General features: G+C 38.5%; 1 protein-coding gene and 1 non-coding gene across 2 annotated transcripts in view; both read left to right on the forward strand.

The window, feature by feature from the left end:
* The window catches only part of LOC148952800 (uncharacterized), a 105,903-nt gene that overhangs the window by 61,047 nt on the left and 25,143 nt on the right, over positions 1-19,713 (forward strand). The gene's annotated exons all lie outside the window — the stretch shown is intronic.
* Positions 18,788-18,859, forward strand: TRNAE-UUC (transfer RNA glutamic acid (anticodon UUC)). The gene has a single exon. It is a non-coding gene; the product is annotated as a tRNA-Glu (tRNA).

Genomic DNA, 19,713 nt, shown 5'->3' on the forward strand with positions numbered 1-19,713 from the left:
TTGTCCTTAGGGGCTGCGCGGGTCATGTTAAATCTGAAGGTATAGTTTTGGAACCTTTCAACTATGCTAAACAAAATGGCTATCTCAAACTTTTCATCGAACATTTTTTGGGTAAAAAACGACTTGAGAGGGAGGCTAGTAGCCGTCAGATCTTTTTGGTGAAATAAAAGGGACACCAGAAATTTTAATTTCATTTCAAATGAGTCCTCCCCCGAGGTTCTAGAGCCGTTGGTTAGATACGATCACCCCTGACAAATCAAGAAATTAAGATGTATTCGTCATTTTTCTTCTGGCAAATAGTGCTAAATTCAACACTTTTGCAGATGGGGGCTTGATACCTCTATAGTAGGTTTCTCTGATACACCGCATCTCAAGGTTTTATTTTAATTAAAATTCTTTCACTTTTATTGGGTGTTTCCCCCCCTCTTTCAAAAATCAGGCAAATTTTCACAGTTTCTTAGCCTTTTATGGGTAAAACTAAGCAAATAACGCGTTTTGATTTGGTTCAGCACTCCCCTCAACACTCTCTGATAGGTTCACTTGAATGCCCTTTGTCTTTTTGAACCCTAAAGGTCAAACATACCCACCTGTCTCAATAACAAATACCAAATGTAATCAATGGGCGTAGCTTATTGCTCTTGCACCAAAGGCTGGGGGGGGGGGGGGGTGACATCCTAGAGACATAGCTACCGGACTTTTCAACTATGATGAACAAAATAACTGTCTCAAAATTTTTATTCGACGTTTTTGGGAAATTGATGGGCTTGGGAGGGGGGCTGGTTACCCTCTAATCCCATTTAACTATTAGCTATTAGAAAGGGTACTTTCTAATAGTATAGGTACTTTCTCATTAAAGGTTTTTCCAATCGAATAAGCTCCTTCAAAAGTTTCTGCGACAACTCCTTCTATACGAAGTGTCTTGGTGAAAAAAAGAATAATAAAAAAAATAATAAAAATAATACATTACCCACTTCACGCCAAGACCTTCTGTAGACCTAAGGCTCCCTATACCCAAGGCATTCCCTATACCCAAGGCATTCCCTATGCCCAAGGCTTTCTTGATACCAGAGTTTTATTTATGCTCAAGACTACACTATAAAGGTGAAAGAGAAATATTTGGGTTTACGGAGGTCTATGCTATATCAAAGACATTCCCTGTACCCAATATATTTTCTATACCCAAGACATTCTTGTTTCAAGTATTTTTCAACTTTGCAGACTTTGATAAGATACTCGTCTAGATGTTGACTTCTTTCAAGTATATATTCAAAGTTGCAAGCTTGAATGAAATATTTTCTTACCACTTGCCTGTTTTGAAAGCTTCTTTAAATTATTTTTCGATATTGCACACCTTAAACAAGTTTGAATGGGAAAACGCCTTGCCATTGGCAGGTTTAAAAAGCCTGCTTCAAGTATTATTCAATTCTGCTGACTTGATTAAGGGCTTTGTCTTTCCATTGACCTTTTTCAGGCCTATGGTCAAAGTTATAGCCTTGAATATATGATTTTACTTACGCAAGACATTATTGCTTTAAATATTTTTCAACTTTGCAGACTTGAATAAGATACTCGTCTTGGTGTTGACTTCTTTCAAGCATATGTTCGAAGTCGCAAGCTTGAGTGAAATATTTTCTTACCATTTTCCTGCTTTGAAAACTTGTTTAAAGTAACTTTGATGTTGCACACTTGAAGCAAGTTTGAATCAGGAAAATGCTTATCTATCGGCATATTTCAAAAGCCTGTTCCAAATATTATTCAGTTCTGCAGACTTGATAAAGGACCGTGTATTTCCATTGACCTTTTTTTAGACCTATGGTCAAAATTATAGGCTTGAATATAGCCTATAATATTTCTTAGCAATGACTTGTTTCGTAAGCCTAGCTCAAGCTGGACATATTGCTCTTTACTTTTGTTCGGAAATCTTAGCTGAATATAATCTATTGGTTTAGCTGAAAATCACCCCTTCCTTCCCCTCTATTATCTATTGAAAACTTCAAGCCGATATACCCTCCATTCTCCAGATATTTAATGATGGCTTTCCCTACATTTGCAAGACCCTTTCATAACACATGCGTAATCCAAAATATCCTGGAAGTCGGTAACTCGTTAATAAAAAGGTCTTATTACGTAATTTATAATTTAACACAGGAATAAGCCTTCGGCTATTTCTTACCTGGAACCTAGTAAAGAACGAGCTACTTTGTCAATAATGACTGTGCCGGCAAAATTCCGCTTTTGTGAAAAATAGTGTTTTATTAGAAGTTAGCTGGTTGACTTATGTTTTGTTGATAAACTGGTTCCATTTCAATATTTTTTCGATATTAATAAAAAAAAACTTTCCGAAAAATAAGTTTTTCAAAGAAAAGTAAAGGCCATTTTAAACTTAAGCTCAGCAGATACAAATACCTTTTAAAATTCAAATTCAAAACGACCAGAAATTACTATTAAAGAATAAATGAAACCCAAAACGAACAGAAATTAAATAAATAATCATAGCAAAACCGTAAAACAAGTAATAATATAAATGAATAAATAGACCTTAAAGCGAGTAATGCTTAGATTGAATATGAAAATCAAGCTTAAAACGAAAAAAATATTTTTCTATTGAAGTATAAATGAAACTTAAAACGAACAGAAATTAAATAAACAATCAATGAAATAAACACACAATAGATACTATTATAAATGAAAAAAAAATCTTAAAACGAGTAAAACTGAATTTGAATATACGAATCAAGCTTGAAACGAACAAAAATCACTACAAACAAGAGTTTGAGTATGACCTCCTTCTCTCACAGTAAAAGTCTAAAACCTACTGTGTCATAAAAATTCCTTATTTCAAAATCAAACTTAAAAAAAAATCAAATATTCATCAAAAAATCAAAACTGGTATCAAAGCAACAATATCAAAGTGAAAAACTGGGTTTGAAGTTTATACGACGACCCCTTCTATCTGAAGTGCCTCTGGGAAAAAATAAATGAAGTGTGGGGGGGGGGAGGATAGCTGCCCTCCAATCACTTTTGACTCTTAAAAAGTGAATTACAACTTTCAATTTCCAATCAAATGAGCCTTCTAAGAATTTTATACGAGCATCCCTTCCATAACAACCATATTTGCCCCCAGGACATAACTTACAATGCCTACCCCCGGGCCCTGGGGGGCTGCGTCGACACCAGAGTTTCTTGTTAACAGAACTTCGAAATATTTTTAACAAAATTTATATCTCCAAATTTTTATCTGATGCATTTAAGGCTTGGAGGAGGGAGGGGGGTAGCTTTTTGCCCTGTTTGATCTCTTTTGACTCTTAAAAGGTGAACAAGAACTTTCAATTTCAAATCAAATGAGCCCTCTCCGAAGTTTATACGAGCATCCCTTCCATAAGAACTATATATGCCCTTAGAGCATTACTCATAACGCCTGCCTCCGGGCCCTGGCAGGTTCCGTCAGCACAGGAATTTTTCTTATCTGACCTTTGAACTATTTTAATGAAATGGCTACTATAAAAATTTTATCGGATGGGCTTGGGAGAAAAGGGTATATGGGGGGAGGGGGGGGGGGGCTAGTTGCCCTCGGATATCTTTTGACTCTTAAAAATTTAACTAGAACTTTCAATTTCCTATCAAATGAGCCCTCTCTGAAGTTTATACGAGCAACCCTTTCATAAGAATCATATACGAGCCAGGACAACACTTATAACGCCTATCCCCACGGGCTCTTGGGGGCGTTTTGGTTATCTAATTTTTGAACAATTTCTAAAACACTGGCTATCTCAGAATATGTAGCGGACGGGTTTGGGGAAAAAAGAGCTTGGGGGGCTAGTTTAACTCTCTTGACTCTTAAAAAGTGAACTAGAACTTTCAGTTTCCAATCAAATGGGCCCTCTATGAAGTTTATACGAGCATCCGTTTCATAAGAACCATGCATGCCCTTAGGGCATAACTTAGAACGCATTCCCCTGTGCCCTGGGGGGTTCTATTGACATTGGATTTTTTCTTATCCAACCTTTAAACTATTTTTAACAAGATGTCTATCTCAAGATTTTCATCAGATGGGTTTTGAAAAATAAGGCGTGGGGGGGGGGGGGCTAGCTGCCCTCGGATCTCTTTTGACTATTAAAAAGTGAGCTCGAACTTTTAATATCCAATCAAATGAGCCCTCTCTGAAGTTTATACGAGTATCCCTTTCTTAGGAACAATAACAATATATGCCCTAGGGCATAACTTACAACGCCTGCCCAGAGGCCCTGGGGGGTTGTGACGACACCTGACTTTTTGTTATCTGACTTCTTAGAATTTTTTAACTTAATGGCTATCTCAAAAATCTTATTGGATGCATTTGGGGAAAAAGGGGTGTGGGGAGGGGGGCGAGTTGCCCTCCAATCTCTTTTGACTCTTAAAAATTAACTAGAAATTTCAATTTCCAATCAAATGAGCCATCTCTGAATTTTTTACGAGCATCCCTTCAAAAAGAACCATATATTCCCCAACTTATAACACATGTCCTCGGGCCCTGGGGGGCTGTGTTGACCCCTGAGTTTTCGTCATATGGTCATTGAAGTATTTAAAAAAAACCATCTCAAAGTTCTTATCGGATGTGTTTGAGGAAAAAAAGGAGTGGAGGGGGGGATAGGTGCCCTCCAACCTCTTTTGACTCTTAAAAAGTGAACTAGAGCTTTCAATTTCCAATCAAATGATCCCTCTTTGAATTAATACGAGCACCTCTTCCATAAGCCCCCAGGGCCTAACTTACAACGCCTGCCCCCGGGCCCTCGGGGGTTTTGTCAACACCGGAATTTTTTTATATGACCTTTGAATTCTATTTAATAAAATAGCTATCTTAAAATTTTTATTGGATACATTTGGTAAAAAAGGGTTGGGGGGGGGGGTGCAGCTGGTTACCCTCCAATATCTTTTGACGCTTAAAAGTGAACTAGAACTTTCAATTTCCAATCAAATGAGCCCTCTCTGAAGTTTATACGAGCATTCCTTCCATAAGAACCATATATGCTCCCAGGGCATAGCTTATAGCCCTTTCCCCTGAAGACTGTGGGGGGAGTGTCCTGCTTAAGCATATAATTTCCGTATATTTCAAATACGTTGAAAAAAATGGCTAAATAAAAATGTTGATATGATGTGTTTGGGGAAACGGTGGGCGTGGAAGGGGTGTCAGTTGCCTTAGAATCACTTTTGACTATTAAAAAGGAAACTAGTCATTTAAATTTCCAATTGAATGAGCCCTTTCTGAAGTTTCTACGACAACGTTGTCTATACAAAACCTTTTATGCCCCCAGGGCATAACTTACAACCCTTGCCCTGAGGGCTGTGGGCGAGTTGTCATCCTCAAAGACCTAATTTACAGAACTTAAAACCATGTTTAATAAAATGACGGTCTCAATATTTTGATTGGATGTGTTTGGGGAAAAGGTGGGCGTGATAGGGGGTTAGTTGTCCTCAAATCCCTTTCGACTATTAGAAAGGGCACAAACCCTCTGAATTTCCAATCGAATAAGCCTTTTTGAAGTTTCTACGACAACTCCTTCTATTGAAAACCTTATATGCCCCCAGGGTATAACTTAAAACCCTTGCCTTGAGGGTTGTGGGGGAGTGTCCTACTCAAAAATATATTTTGTATCTGGAAATCAACTACGTTGAACAAAATGTTTATCTTAAAATTTTGATTGGATGTGTTTTGGTGAAGGATAGGCGTTGGGGAGGGGGCTAGTAGCTCTCCAATCACTTTCGACGATTAAAAAGGACACTAACCCTTTGAATTTGCTATCGAATGAGCCTTTTTTGAAGTTTATACGACAACGCCTTCTATAAGAACCTTACATGCCCCCGGGGCTTAACTTAAAACCCTTGCCCTGGGGGTTGTGGGGGATTGTCCTCCTCAAAAACATATTTTCTATCTGAAAATCAACTACGCTGAAGAAAATGGCTTTCTCAAAATTTTGATTGGATGTGTTTGTGGGAATGATGGGCGTTGGGGGGGGGGGGGGGGCTAGTTGCCCTAAAATCACTTTTGACTATTAAAAAGAGTACTAGCCCTTTGAATTTCCAAACGAATGAGCCTTTTTTGAAGTTTCTACGACAGCGCCTTCTATAAAAACCTTATATGCCCCTAGGGTATAACCTAAAACCCTTGCCCTAAGGGTTGTGGGGGAGTTTCCTCCTCAAAAATATATTTTCTATCTGGAGTTCAACTACGCTGAACAAAATGACTATCTCAAAATTTTGATTGGATGTGTTTGGGGGAATGATGGGCGTGGAGGGGCTAGTTGCCCTCCAATCTCTTTTGACCCTAAAAAAGGGCACTAGAACTCTTGATTTTCAATCGAATGAGCCCCCTTTGAAGTTTATACGACAACCCCTTCCGTATGAAGTGCCTCTGGGGGAAAAAAATAATAATAAAACATTGGAGCCGTATGGCCTTTACTATAGGCAATGCTATAGCGTTGCCTCTGATTACTTGAATTGCAAAGTAAACAAATTTTTTGATTCAATTTAAAACTTGAGGAGTACTCTGAAAACCAGTTTATGACAAAGTTTCAAGGAACGTACCGGCTTTTCAGGGAATCACTTAACGGAGTCATCTAAATATTACATTATACCTCGAGACGCAACTTTTCAGAAAATATTTGTGCTATATCATATTATAAAAAGATCCATGTGCCATTTTATTTTGTTTATGAAGGTGCAATGCATGTAAAAATTTTATTTAGCTTAAAAGTTGACTTTTCTTAATTCAAAAAGCACTAAAAAGGGCAATTTACCTTGAAATGAGCCCCCTCCCAACATTCTACGACCACTTTCTCTGTGGAGTCATCTTCATTCGGGTTGCAGCGGTAGTAGTAGGGGTGTAAAAAGTTCAAACGGAGCCCACCCAGCTTTCAAACGGAGCCCATCCCAGATTTCTACAACAGCCCTCTGACGTCACGGCAACCATAGGGAAAATAACAGGTTTATTCCTACCGGCACCCTCTGACGTCACAGTAGGCTCAGGGAAATAGTATTGGAGATCTATAACAGCCCTCTGACGTCACGGCAACCATAGGAAAAATAACATTGGATTTCTACCAAAGCCCTCTGACGTCATTTATTACACTCTCGCACCTGTACAATGCGGTCAGCTGTTCATAGCCCCTAGCACCTGTTTCTAGTTGGCGATATTCCCATCCATGGCAAGAGTTCAGACATGATTACTTAGAATGTGGTCGGTATAATTCGGAATAATACGGGGAGCCCCTCGCCCCTGATTTTATGCAAGATTTTAAGCGAATGTTTTGTCATGTGACACACCCCTTGGTTTTTCTATGTCAAGCCCCTTTGTTTTTTCAATGACAATCCCTCTGACATCACACCTAAGCAATGCGGTTACCGGTTCTATTAAAGGTAAAACACTTGGCAAGGCTCCATGACATATCCCTCTGGTCTCCAATGACGTCATACGACTCACCCCGTTTCAAACGGACAGGTCTAATATGCCTAACTTTGCTACAGGAACCCATGGGGGAATTCCTGCTTGTAACGTAATGACAGCTCACGCCTTACGTAATTATTGTGTAACACTGTCTTGTGGTACTTCTTTTTGCCCGAAACCTCCAAAGCGTATTTTTTCATTAACTTAATGGCAGTACACACTTTATGTAAGGCCAGCACATCTTACGCATGTACGGCGCATCCATACTGCCAGATAGTAGCATTTTGACATTTTTCGTCCAAAAGCCTCAAGACATTTTCTTTTGTTTTCGGCGTTTCATTTTTTCGCTCCAAACACCTTTCATATTTTTTTCTTTTTCTAGAGTTCTTGACCCCGCCAGGACTAGAAAGGTGATTCTCTTCCAATGGTAAGGCACCCCAAGCAAGTCGTCCATGAAATCATTTCCATTATTTTGTATCTGGAACCATATTCTAAAAATAACCTATTGCGTGACAGCTAAGATCCCCCATTTTTTGGCAATCGTTAGAATGATGTGTTTGCAGCCAAAATTTGGCACGCAATTGGAAAACATCTATTTCCAGGAGACATTTGCTCTCAAGATATTAATAACGATAAAACGAAAATGTATCGTTTCTTTAAGTGGGACATTAGATTACACACTAACGCGACAATACGCCCCCCCTCTAGCACACAATAACGGAGGAATATGGTTGATATTGGATACAAATTTAAGACATATTAAGAGCCTTAAGGAAAATATCCATTTATTTTAGTTTCAAATTTGACGGATCGTACGAATCCGTGAGTGCAGCCTCAATGTCCAATGACACCTTGTTGCTCTACAACAGCGTGTTCTGAAAACTTTTGAACCGCAAGATGGCATTGTTTCCTGAAACCGCCTCCACGGACGGGTAGCCTTGGTTCTTGCAGTGTTTAAATGATTTTTCAATTTTAATTCACTACGGAATCTAGACAGACACGTTTTGACAGTAATAGTTTGCCCCATTCCCCGCTTTACTCTCATTTAAAACTGACTAACATTTGGAATAGGAAAGAAATGTCTAATTGACTCAGGATCCTTGGAAGGCTCGTAGAGGATCCATACCCAGTGTTTCACTGATTCAATGGACGGAGCCCTGACAGAATATATTACCCCTTTTTTATTACTTAGTTCTACTTCTTCATATTCTTCATCAAATTGCAACACTGTAACCCCAATCTTTAAATGTTCATGGGCCCTCTAAAAAATGTCAATCCCCTCCAGCGTCACTGGATAATGCCCTTTTGAACAACGTCAAACCCTTCCTCACCTCTATTAACAGCCCAATCATGTCTAACTAACACTCTTTTCCTTGGGGGTTCTTATGCCCAGTGAGTTGAATGGACTGAATATTTGAAACACTCTAAGCCCTTATCAAAACGAAAATCTTGTACACCATAACACCCTCTCAAATTTGCTAAGCTTCACACTCCCCCTTCCACCTCTTAAAACAAATTCTTTTTTAAATATGTTTATCTTCACCTCTAATTTTTCTATAAACAAAACCGTCAACCCACTCGCGTTTTTATTATACCCCTCCATCGTATTAAAAATTTCACCCAGCCAATCCGAAACACACCTTCAAAATTATGTAAGTCGGGTGAAGCGTCTGCATCTTTGTTTTTATGTGATATTCACACAAAACACGCGTACTTCCATTTGAAAAAAATTATTTTAAGTGCAATTGATGATTTTATGCTGTTCCGCCCTCACACCTCCCGCATATGGTTTTCGAGAAGTGCCCGAATCTTGCTGAGTGAACTATGAAGCGTGCTATGAACCCTTGTACTCATAGACTCTATACTACTCGTTGAAATACATCATTGTATTATGAGGCATAGAAGGGTATCCTTGGCACTATAGTACCCCCTTACTACTAATCATACCCATACTACTGGTATAAGAAAACCCTTTTGAATGTATAACGTTTTAAAATATAGTCATGGAAAACTTACCGAGGGAGTATTTTTCCGTGGCCATTTGGCAGGAAACTTCTCGGCCCATGCCATTAATTCGTTGGAGGCTTCCTCTGAGGATGCGGGTCCTCCCCAAATGAATTTGGCCATGAGCCGATTGATCTCATTATCGGCCAAAAAAAGAAACATAAAATTTAGGTACGAAGGGTAGATGGAACAAACAGGGGATTTGATCCTTAGAGGGGCACGGAAGGCTCTCCCTAAAAACTAGCGAGTAAGCACTTATTAGGTTAAAAATTCCCTTCAAAGCCTGAAAGTGGTGAAAACAGCCTTATTTTACATATTTTTTAGGGGGGCTGAGTCTTTCAAAACTAAGTGGGGAAGGGGGGCAACTAACCTGAAAAGACAAGTAGACTAAAAATTGGTGGAAATGTCTGTAGTAGGTTAAGAACTTAGGTTGCAAAACAATTTTATTTTTAGATAGCTCTTAGGGTTTTAAAACTAAGGGGGGCATATAAATTGGAGCTTCAATATTCAGGACACAAAAAAATAGCAAGAAGCCTGGAAAATTTTTAACGTCTTCGAGTAGTAAAAATAACGATAAATGCCTTTAGTAGGCAGAGAATTTTAAAAAACTTCATTATTAAGTTGAAAAATTAGCGAAAAGATTGCTTTTATTGGATCAAATAAGATTACTCACATCTTCAAATTCTGCCGATGCATCAATTGGGGGGGGGGGGTCTTGTGTACCTAAGCCAGTAGCATCACGGCCTTATGCAGATGGGGGTTATGCGGATGCGAGGGCATGCGCAGGCAGCAGAGACGGAGTGGTGGCTACACTGGAGGTTGCGTCACAGCTTTTCGCAGTTAGTGCCAGTCAGCCAGCAGCTTGACCGGGGGGGGTGTTAGGGCCTTTCGCACGTAGGGCAGACGTGGTAGTGGCTTGACTAGATGGGAGAGTGGTGCTCGCCATCTTGTAGGCACCCACCCATTTTCTTTTTAGCTTCCTCATATGTTGTAATGGGGCTTGCGATAGCATTGCCGGTCTTGAAGGGACGTGGGGGGCTCCGGATGTCCCTGCCATCACAAGATGGGGGATCATGGTAGGGCCGACATATTTGATAACTAATGGCCTTGAATAGTTGAATGCCCCAGCCATCTCTATTCCTTGTACAGGTGTGGCGTCGTTCCCTCTTGCCCTCTTTCTCAGAGGGGGGGGGGAGGGGGGGGGGAGATTCTAGAAGAGAAAATTTAGTATAAATTAGTTCTTGCTTCTACAGAAGAAAACCAAATTTACTATAAATCCTTAAAACTATTTTGGGAACCCCATGTAATGATAAAAGATATGGATCAAAGCTGGATACGGTCTTGCTTAAGAGGACTTGGTCCGTGCCATTTCCGTAAATAAAACAAGCCTTATTCGTCTAAGAGATAATAAATTTCAATATCTTAAAAATCTCAAGCTCAAAATAGCCAGCCCTTCCTTCCTGGAAAGCAAAACTAGAATTTCTTATAAAAATATTAGAGAAAACAACTATTGGAAAATAGCGCGAAAACACAACCATCATTGCCAAGAAACCCTCTGTAATGACCTAACATCAAAGCTAAGAGGCCAGAATTCAACTAATCAAATATTATAGCTAAGTGGATGTGTTTATGGAGTAAAAATGGAATATTTTGATAGAAAGCTTTGTTCTGAATTAGTATTTTTTGCCTCAATTCTCTCTATAATAAGTAACAGTAAAAAAATTTGTCACACTTGATTTAGAAATTTATTGGAATAACATCAAAGCTAAGAGGCTAGAATTCAACTAATCAAATAATAAAGCTAAGTAGATGTGTGTATGGAGAAACAATGGAATATTTTGATAGAAAACTTTGCTCTAAATGAGTATTTTTGCCTTTATTCTTTCTATAATAAGCAATGGTAAAAAAAATCCTTTACACTTGATTTAGAAATGTATTAGAAGGACGCCTTGAAAACAAGCCTTATTCTTGAAACATTTATTTCTTATCTCCTAATTTTAGTGAAAATAAATACGCTTTTTCCTTTGAAAAAATCTTTCCTTTTTCATAATTAGTTTTTTTTATAAAGTTTAGCAAACAAAGCAGATGTTATAATCCAAGTCTTTTCATCCCTTGCCCTATGCCAGATGATATGTGCTTACGGAAACCAATCCCTCTACCTGACGGGTTGGGTATTATTAGAGATTACGGTAATATCTGACGACTGTTAATTGCGTAGCAAGCATTTTAAAATAGGGGAAAAGGTACATTGAAAAGCAAACGAGAAAAAGTACATATTTGACGCAATAAATTAGATAAATTTTATCCTTGATAGGAGAGGGGAAGATTGGCTTTTAAATGCAAGTTTCATGCATGGAATTATAATTCACGAAAAGGGAATATGGTCATCTTAATGTGGGGCTAGGTAATACAGAAAAGGAGGCTCGCTTTGATTGCTAAAAACATTGTGACAAGAAAAGTTCTAATAGAGAGAAAAGACTTACTTTTTGGTATGAATGAGACATATCTGATTTTTAGAAATAGTTGTAGCACTTTTGAGATCCAAATGAGTATTGTTATTGTTTTGTCTTTCCCCTGGGCATTTATGCAATTCCCCAAACATGCAGGGACTTCTATTTAGATGAAACACCTGGACATATTCCGGAAATCCCGTCTAGACTCATATATGGGATAATAGAAAACAATAGCCGTTGCCATGGGGAAATAAACACACTAGGACATATTCCAGGGAAATCAATAGGATAAATAATAGAACACCTGGACATCTTCCACAGTAGCCGTCTTGACTCATATATGGGGTAGTAGAAAAGCAAAAATAATAGAACACATGGGAAGTCTGCAACCTGGAAACAGGGATGCGCTCGGAATCCTATGGAAAAAAATATAGGGATGCGTTTAAAATTCTTTGGAAAAAAGGACAGGGATGACTTTAAAAGCCCAAGTTAATTTTCCTCTGGCTGCTGTCGGAATCCCCATGTTAATCTGCTATGGGCGTTCCAGAAAACCGTGAGGGTGCGACATGACGTCATAGGGCATGTCACAGATATTCTATGGAAAAAGGGAGGGCATGTCATGGAAATATCATGTTAATTTCCTAGGGATGCTTTTAAGTCTGGAACCTTCATGTTAATTTTCCTATGGCTGCCTTTTAAATCCCATGCTAATTTCCCTGTGGCTGCTTTAAAATCCCATGTTAGTTTCCCTATGGATGCCTTTAAAATCCCACGTTTATTTTCCTATTATTGCTACTTGTCTATTATTTCCAACCACATTCCAATTAATTATCCTGAAACACCTGGGAAGTCTGCCACCTGGAAACAGGGCTGAATTCAAAATCCTCTGTTAATTTTTCTATGGCTATCACAGAAATCATATGATATTTTTCCTATGTGTGTCGTGACGTCAGAAGGTATGTCACAAGAAAATTATGCGAAAAAGAAGGGTATGTCAAAGAAAGCAGTGAGGGTGTGTTGTGACGTCAGAGGGCTGTCATAGGAAAAGGGATTGGGCAGTCACAAAAAGCAGTGATGTGTTACTACTTTCGCATAGGAAGCAATAATGTGTCCCTTTCTTTATTTTATATCTCAGAAATGATCCCACCGAAAGAGTGTTCGTAAAAAGTTAGGAAGGGGCTCATTTGAAAGTAAATGGCAGTATTTAGTGTTTTTTTCAGTTAGGATAAGTCAAATTGAAAACTCAATAAAAGTTTTGACATAAAGTATACCTTCATAAACAAGATATTATGGCACATCGGTCTTCTTGTAATATTTTCATAAGACATTGATTATACTTAAAAATATATTTTCTCCAATTACAAAAGTTTTTAACCCCATCAATGTTCTTTAAAATGAGTCATTATACACCTCTCTAGGATTTTCCAGTGCCAAGCCATCTGAGGAGGAAAAGAAAAAAAGAAAGAAATCAGATGCCGTATATGTAGAATATCCTGGTTCCAGCCCCTTTTCTTGATTTTCATGTCAATATATTTTCCTTGTTATTCAAGCCCAGGGACGGTAAATTTCCTATAAAGTTGTAGTTCTTGATTTTATTTTACTCTATTATTAGGAGTCATGGGTTATTATATTTCTTAGTATTGGCTGTGATTGTCTCCTACTAGGTTGCTAGCTGCCGCTAGGAGTAGGGGCGTAAAAGGTTCAAACGGACCCTACCCCAGATTTCAAACTGAGCCCATCCCAGATTTCTACAATAGCTCTCTGACGTCACGGCAAAAATAGGGAAAATAACTGTGTATTTCTACCGGAGCCCTCTGACTCCACGGCAGGCATAGGGAAATAGAATTTGATTTCTAGAACAGCGATCTGTCGTTACGGCAACTATAGAGAAAATAACATTGGAGATCTACCGGAGCCCTCTGATATTATGTGACACACCTTCGCACCTGTACAATGCGGTCAGCTGTTCCTAGCCCCTCACACCTGTTTCTAGTTGGCGATATTCCCATCCATGGCAAGAGTCCAGAAATAATTACTTAGAATGTGGTCGGTATAATACGGAATAATACGGGGAGCCCCTCGCCCCTGTTTCTAGGCAAGATCCCAAGCGCATGTTTCTTCAAGGGACACACCCCTTTGTTTTTCAATGACAAGCCCTCTGACCACACCTACGCAATGCGGTTACCGGTTTGATTAAAGGGAACACACTTGGCAAGACTCCATGACTCACCCCTTTGGACTCAAACGACGTCATACGACTTACCCGTTTCAAACGGACTGGTCTAATATGCCTAAAGTTGCGACAGGAAACCATGGGGGAATCCCCGCTTGTAACAAAATCAAAGCTCACACCTTACGTAATTATTGTGTAACACTGTTATGTGGTACTTTTTTTCACCCGAAACCCCCAAAGTTTATTTTCATTAACTTAATGGCTGTACGCACTTTGTGTAAGGCCAGCGCATCTTACGCATAAATGGCACATTCATCCCTGCCAGATAATAGCACTTTGACATTTTGTGCCCAAAAGCCTCAAGACATTTTCTTTTTTTCCGCGTTTCATTTTTTCGCTGGAAACACCTTTCATATTTTTGTTTTTCTAGAGTTCTTGAGCCCACCAGGACTCCAATGGTTCTTGGCCCCAAGCAAGTCGTCCATGATATCATTTCCAGTATTTTGAATCTGGAACCATATTCTAAAAATAACCTATTGCATGACAGCTAAGATCCCCATTTTTTGGCAATCGTTAGAATGATGTGTTTACAACCAAAATTTGGCACGCACTCGGAAAACATCTATTTCTAGGAGACATTTGCTCTCAAGCTATTAATAACGGTAAAACGAAACTGTATCGTTTCTTTACGTGGGACATTAAATTTCACACTATCGCGACACTACGCCCCCCCGCCTCTAGCATGCAATACTGGAGGAATAACGGTGATATTAGATGTAAATTTAAGACATATTAAGAGCTTTTAAGGAAAATATCCATTACTTTTAGTACCTTATAGATTTTCACCTGTTCCATGGGAAAATTTCCTTAATGTCTCCAAGCTAACTTTCAAGCTGTAGTTCATCCCAAAATGACATTACATGACCCTCCCCCCCGCGACACTGACAAGACATCATTTCCACCAAGACATTTTTCAGGCATTTCCTATTAAAAATTATGTCTTTAAATCCCGTTATTCAAGTTTTTGCAACCCAAGCCAATCATAATGCCCGCCAAAGTACTCGACACCGCCATGGCATTTCACCCATTTGAAAACGACCCCCCACCTCCTGGGTGAACTGATATTAGTGGTATATTTAAACCATATTAAGAGGTGTTATTGAAAGACTTTTAACGAAATGCACTGTTTCATTGAGTATTGTTAGATTTCACTCCCCCTCTAGTGAAAAATCCATTTATCCCCTCCCACATAATCTTCAAGCTCTAGTGTGTACTAGTCAATGACAATGCATACCACCTTGGTAAATTATGGATGATATTAAACACCCCCCTGACATCGCTACTTCTCCCCCAAAACATCTTTCAGGCATTTCCTAATAAAAAACTATGCCTTTAAATCCCGTAATGTGTGTGTGTGTTTTCAAATGTTAGAAAACTTTTATATTGATGATGACTGGTTACGTGGGGTAGCAAAACGTGATTATTGCTTATTGTCGAAAAAATTAAGCCCAAGAATGCTTGGTGTCCCAAGTAAAATAAAATCATATTTGCTTACGTTCTTACAAAGCATCAAGTGAGAAACTAATGTTTCTTATCGCCATGATAATATTAAAGCCGAGAAAGGCAGTGCTTTCCAAGAAAAATCGTATGGTACTAATCTACATGACATATACAACCCTAGAGCTACAGACGGAGTAATAGAAATCAAGACCAAACCATCGAAATTGTGATCAAAGTGTAGAATACATGGTAAAGTCTTATGCAAACATTAGCAAAAAACTGTGACCCTGACAATTTCATAAGAAACAAGAGCAAACTATAGTGTAGAAATCGCAGTCAACCTGTAAAATCATTACCAAGACAAGGAAAGCCCAAGAAGTGTTTTAAATATTCTGTGGCGTGAATTGTCTGCAAAAACCCAAATGAATAACTTGAAGTAAAACTTTGACAAGAAATGTCTGAAAAATGTTCTGGGGGATATGGGGCGATGACAAAGGTATGTCACAGGGGCAGTAAAAGTGTAACATTGTGTGGTGAAATGCTTAGAATATCAAACAGTAGTAGAAAAAGGGGGGCTTCTCTGTTTTCAAAAATATAGTGTTTAATGTGATTCCTGAAGTTTCTTTTCGGGGTGAAATAGGTTGAAAATAACCTAGGGGATGAGGGATGGTGTCAAGAAGAGGGCTGGTGCTAGTGCAAAAACAGTGTCGTAGTGCCATTCCTCTCTAGGCCATAAGTATACTTTTTAATGGTTTAGGTATCTACCCTTCTCGTAATATGATCTTCCAAGCTCTCCCATTAGGTATCTTTGCTTAAGAAATACATCACAGTTAATACGCAGCACGCGTATGTGTTGCCGTGCTGGAGCCCCATGGGGTCCTTTTAGTCTAGTTTACGAAAAACACCAGCTTTATTCATATTAGACTTGGTCACAGAAATCCTGGGAATCTTCCAAAAATGCACCAAAATCGCTAGGAAGCTTGGCAATATAGAAAAAATATTAGACTGTGTGGAATACCGGGTGGTCTGCCAAGGATGGGAAACTTACTGTGGCTGGAATCTTGCAAGGGTGCGAATCTTGTCAGGGATGGGAATCTTGCATGCTGAACTCTAGCAACAGGGATGATGTGACGTTAAAGGATTGTCGTAGAAACTCAATGATAATATCCCTATTATTACTACTTTTTAAATTATCTCGAGCAAGACCATTTTTTAACCTCCTTTATCGCCTAGCTGAAGCCCTAATATGGTCCCGGAAATGAGTAGGCACTGACCAAACTTCCCCGCAGTGCGCTGGATAGGTGGGAGCAAGAATTTCTCGAAATAGAATTCTCCCACTTTTGCGTGTTTTGTTATTTTTGCTGAAAAATGAGCCCGGGGTTGTTTAAGGACTGAAAAAACCCACTCGGTGGGCTAGATACTCCCTTGGAGGCTACCAGCGAGCAGGCCGGTACCTTAGTGGACGGAGGCCCTCTTCGGGCTAACGATATATAGGAAGACATTAAGAAAAACCTTGAAAATTACCAGTTTGCGTAACTAGAAAAATTAATTGAAAAAAAGGACTGTGCTGAGCTGGTGACGGAAAAACGAGGCTCCTCCAACCCCAGACCCTCTCCCCCTCTGGAGTCCTCTCCCTTAAGATAAGGTAAGATATTTATTTCAAAAAGATCACTATCACAAGCCCACAAAGGGCCGAATTCAGACTTCGGAGTCGACAATATAAATGATTGCACTAAAACTGGCAAAAATGAAACAACAACAACAAAATAGAAAAATCATAATGAACAATCATTTAACAGTCAATAATTAAAACTGTAAAAAGTCAATTAAAAAGATAAAAACTGATCAAACTAAACTTACACAAATACGAATCGGAAAAAGAATTATAACAGACATAAAAAAAGGGAGGGGGGGGGGAATAAACGCATATACACATTTTCCTTGCATATTCCTTGCTCTTTTGTCTAGCCTGCTCAATTGTTGCTTCTCTATAATCTTCATCATTTTGATAACGTTCCTTGATCTTTCGTCTAGCCTGCTCAATTCTTGCTTCTCTGTAATCTTCATCATTACCATACCGTTCCTTGCTCTTTTGTCTAGCCTGCTCAATTGTTGCTTCTCTATAAAGTTTATCATTGTGATAACGCTCCTTGATCTTTTGTTTGGATCTCTCAATTTTTACTTCTCGATACGCCTGGTCGGTTGAATACCTTTACTTTTCTCTTTTTAAGATACTATCTCTGTTGTTTGTGTAGTACTGTTTTTTCAATTTGCGTGCAGCTTGCTTGATTGAAACCATTATGTAATTATGAATGTGAACATTTACAGTTCTGACGCTTCTTATATAGTATTTATGACGTCACAGCGTAATGATTTTATTGACGTCATAGCGCAATGATATTATTTCATGACGTCTTCAGAAACAACAATATAATTTCGTGTTTTTCTATTCACGTCATAGCTCTAATATAAAACTATGACAACATTCAATATTTATCTAGTAGGGTTTCAGACAAGGTAATTCTAATGATGTACTTTTGTTTTGATTTTACTCTATTTTTAGGAGTTTTGTTATATTTCTTAGCATTGGACTGATCGTCTCTTACTAGATTGCTAGCTACTGCTGCAACCCAGATTCACATATATAGGTATTTATGAGAGGCAACCTGGCCGAGTGGTCCAAGGCACTGGTGTTAGCCACCAGTCTCTTCGGAGGCGTGGGTTCAAATCTTACCGCTGGTATACGATTATGTTTGAAAGACTGCAGTGTGAAAAGACATCGAAAATGCAGTTTTTGGTGGAAAAATTTATTCTCTTTTAGAAATAATTTATTTTAGTTACAAAAGGTTTTTAACCCAATTAATTTCCTTTAAAATGAGCTATTGAACAACCCTCTACGATGTTCCAGTGCCAAGCTATCTGTGGAAAAGAAAAAAAGAAAAAAAGAAGGAAAAAAATATCCTGTTTAGGCAGAATGTTGAAGTAGCCGCCACTTTTCTTGATTTTCAAGCCAATATATTTCCTTTGCTGTTCAAGCCAAGGGACAGAAGGTTTCCTATACAGGGGTTTCGGACAAGGCGGTTCTAATGGTGTACTTTTTGTTTTGATCTGACTCCTTTGTTAGGAACTATGGGTTTTTACATTTCTTAAAATTGGAGGTGATCGTCTCTTACTAGGTTGCTAGCTACCGCTGCAACCCGGATATGCATATGGCTCTTAAATCATACTTCTTTATGGTCCCATATGGTCTAGTGGCTAGGATAGTTAACTTTCAATTAACAGGCCCGGGTTCGATTCCCGGTGTGGGAAGATTTCTTCGAACATTTGAACCTTTTATAATTTATAATGATGTATAATATAAATACTGTAATCTTAACTATAGTAAAGTTGCCTATGCAAGTTGTATAGGGAAGTTAAAACTTGAATATAAATTTCATTAATCGGATATTTTAATATATCCTATATGGTCTAGAGGCTGGAATAGTTCTCACCCAGTAGACTTGAGTTCAATTTCTGTATGGGAAATTTTTACTTATGATGATTTCTTAAGGAACATATAAAATTTCTTAATGTAATAAAAATAATTATTTTAATTACAAAAAGTTTTTAACCCCATTAATTTCCTTCAAAATGAGCCATTGAACAACTCTCTACAATGTTCCAGTGCCATGGTATCTGTTGAATTACTAATCTATACTATAATTAAGTGTCGTATAAAATTTAGTATAGGTAAGAGGTCGTCCTTTATTATAAAAAAAAATATCCCAATTAGGCAGAATGTTGTAGTAGCTGCCACTTTTCTTGATTTTCAAGCCAATATATTTCCCTTGCTGTTCAAGCCAAGGGACAGAAATTTTACTATACAGGGGTTCGGATAAAGCGGTTCTAATGGTGTACTTTTTGTTTTGATCTGAATCCTTTTTTAGGAGCTATGGGTTTTTATATTTCTTAACATTGGACGTGATCGTTTCTTAAGAGGTTGCTAGCTACCGCTGCAACCCGGATTTTATATTTCTTAACATTGGACGTGATCGTCTCTTACTAGGTTGCTAGCTACCGCTGCAACCCGGATTTCAGCTATATCCGATGAAACTTACATATTCCCCATTTATACTGAACTGTATCGGTCCTTTATGTATTTAATGTAATAACCAGTGATCGTC

This window comes from Artemia sp. Qi Xiang Cuo, chromosome 4, assembly GCF_049724085.1.
Source record: "Artemia sp. Qi Xiang Cuo chromosome 4, ASM4972408v1, whole genome shotgun sequence".
Lineage (NCBI taxonomy): Eukaryota > Metazoa > Arthropoda > Branchiopoda > Anostraca > Artemiidae > Artemia > Artemia sp. Qi Xiang Cuo.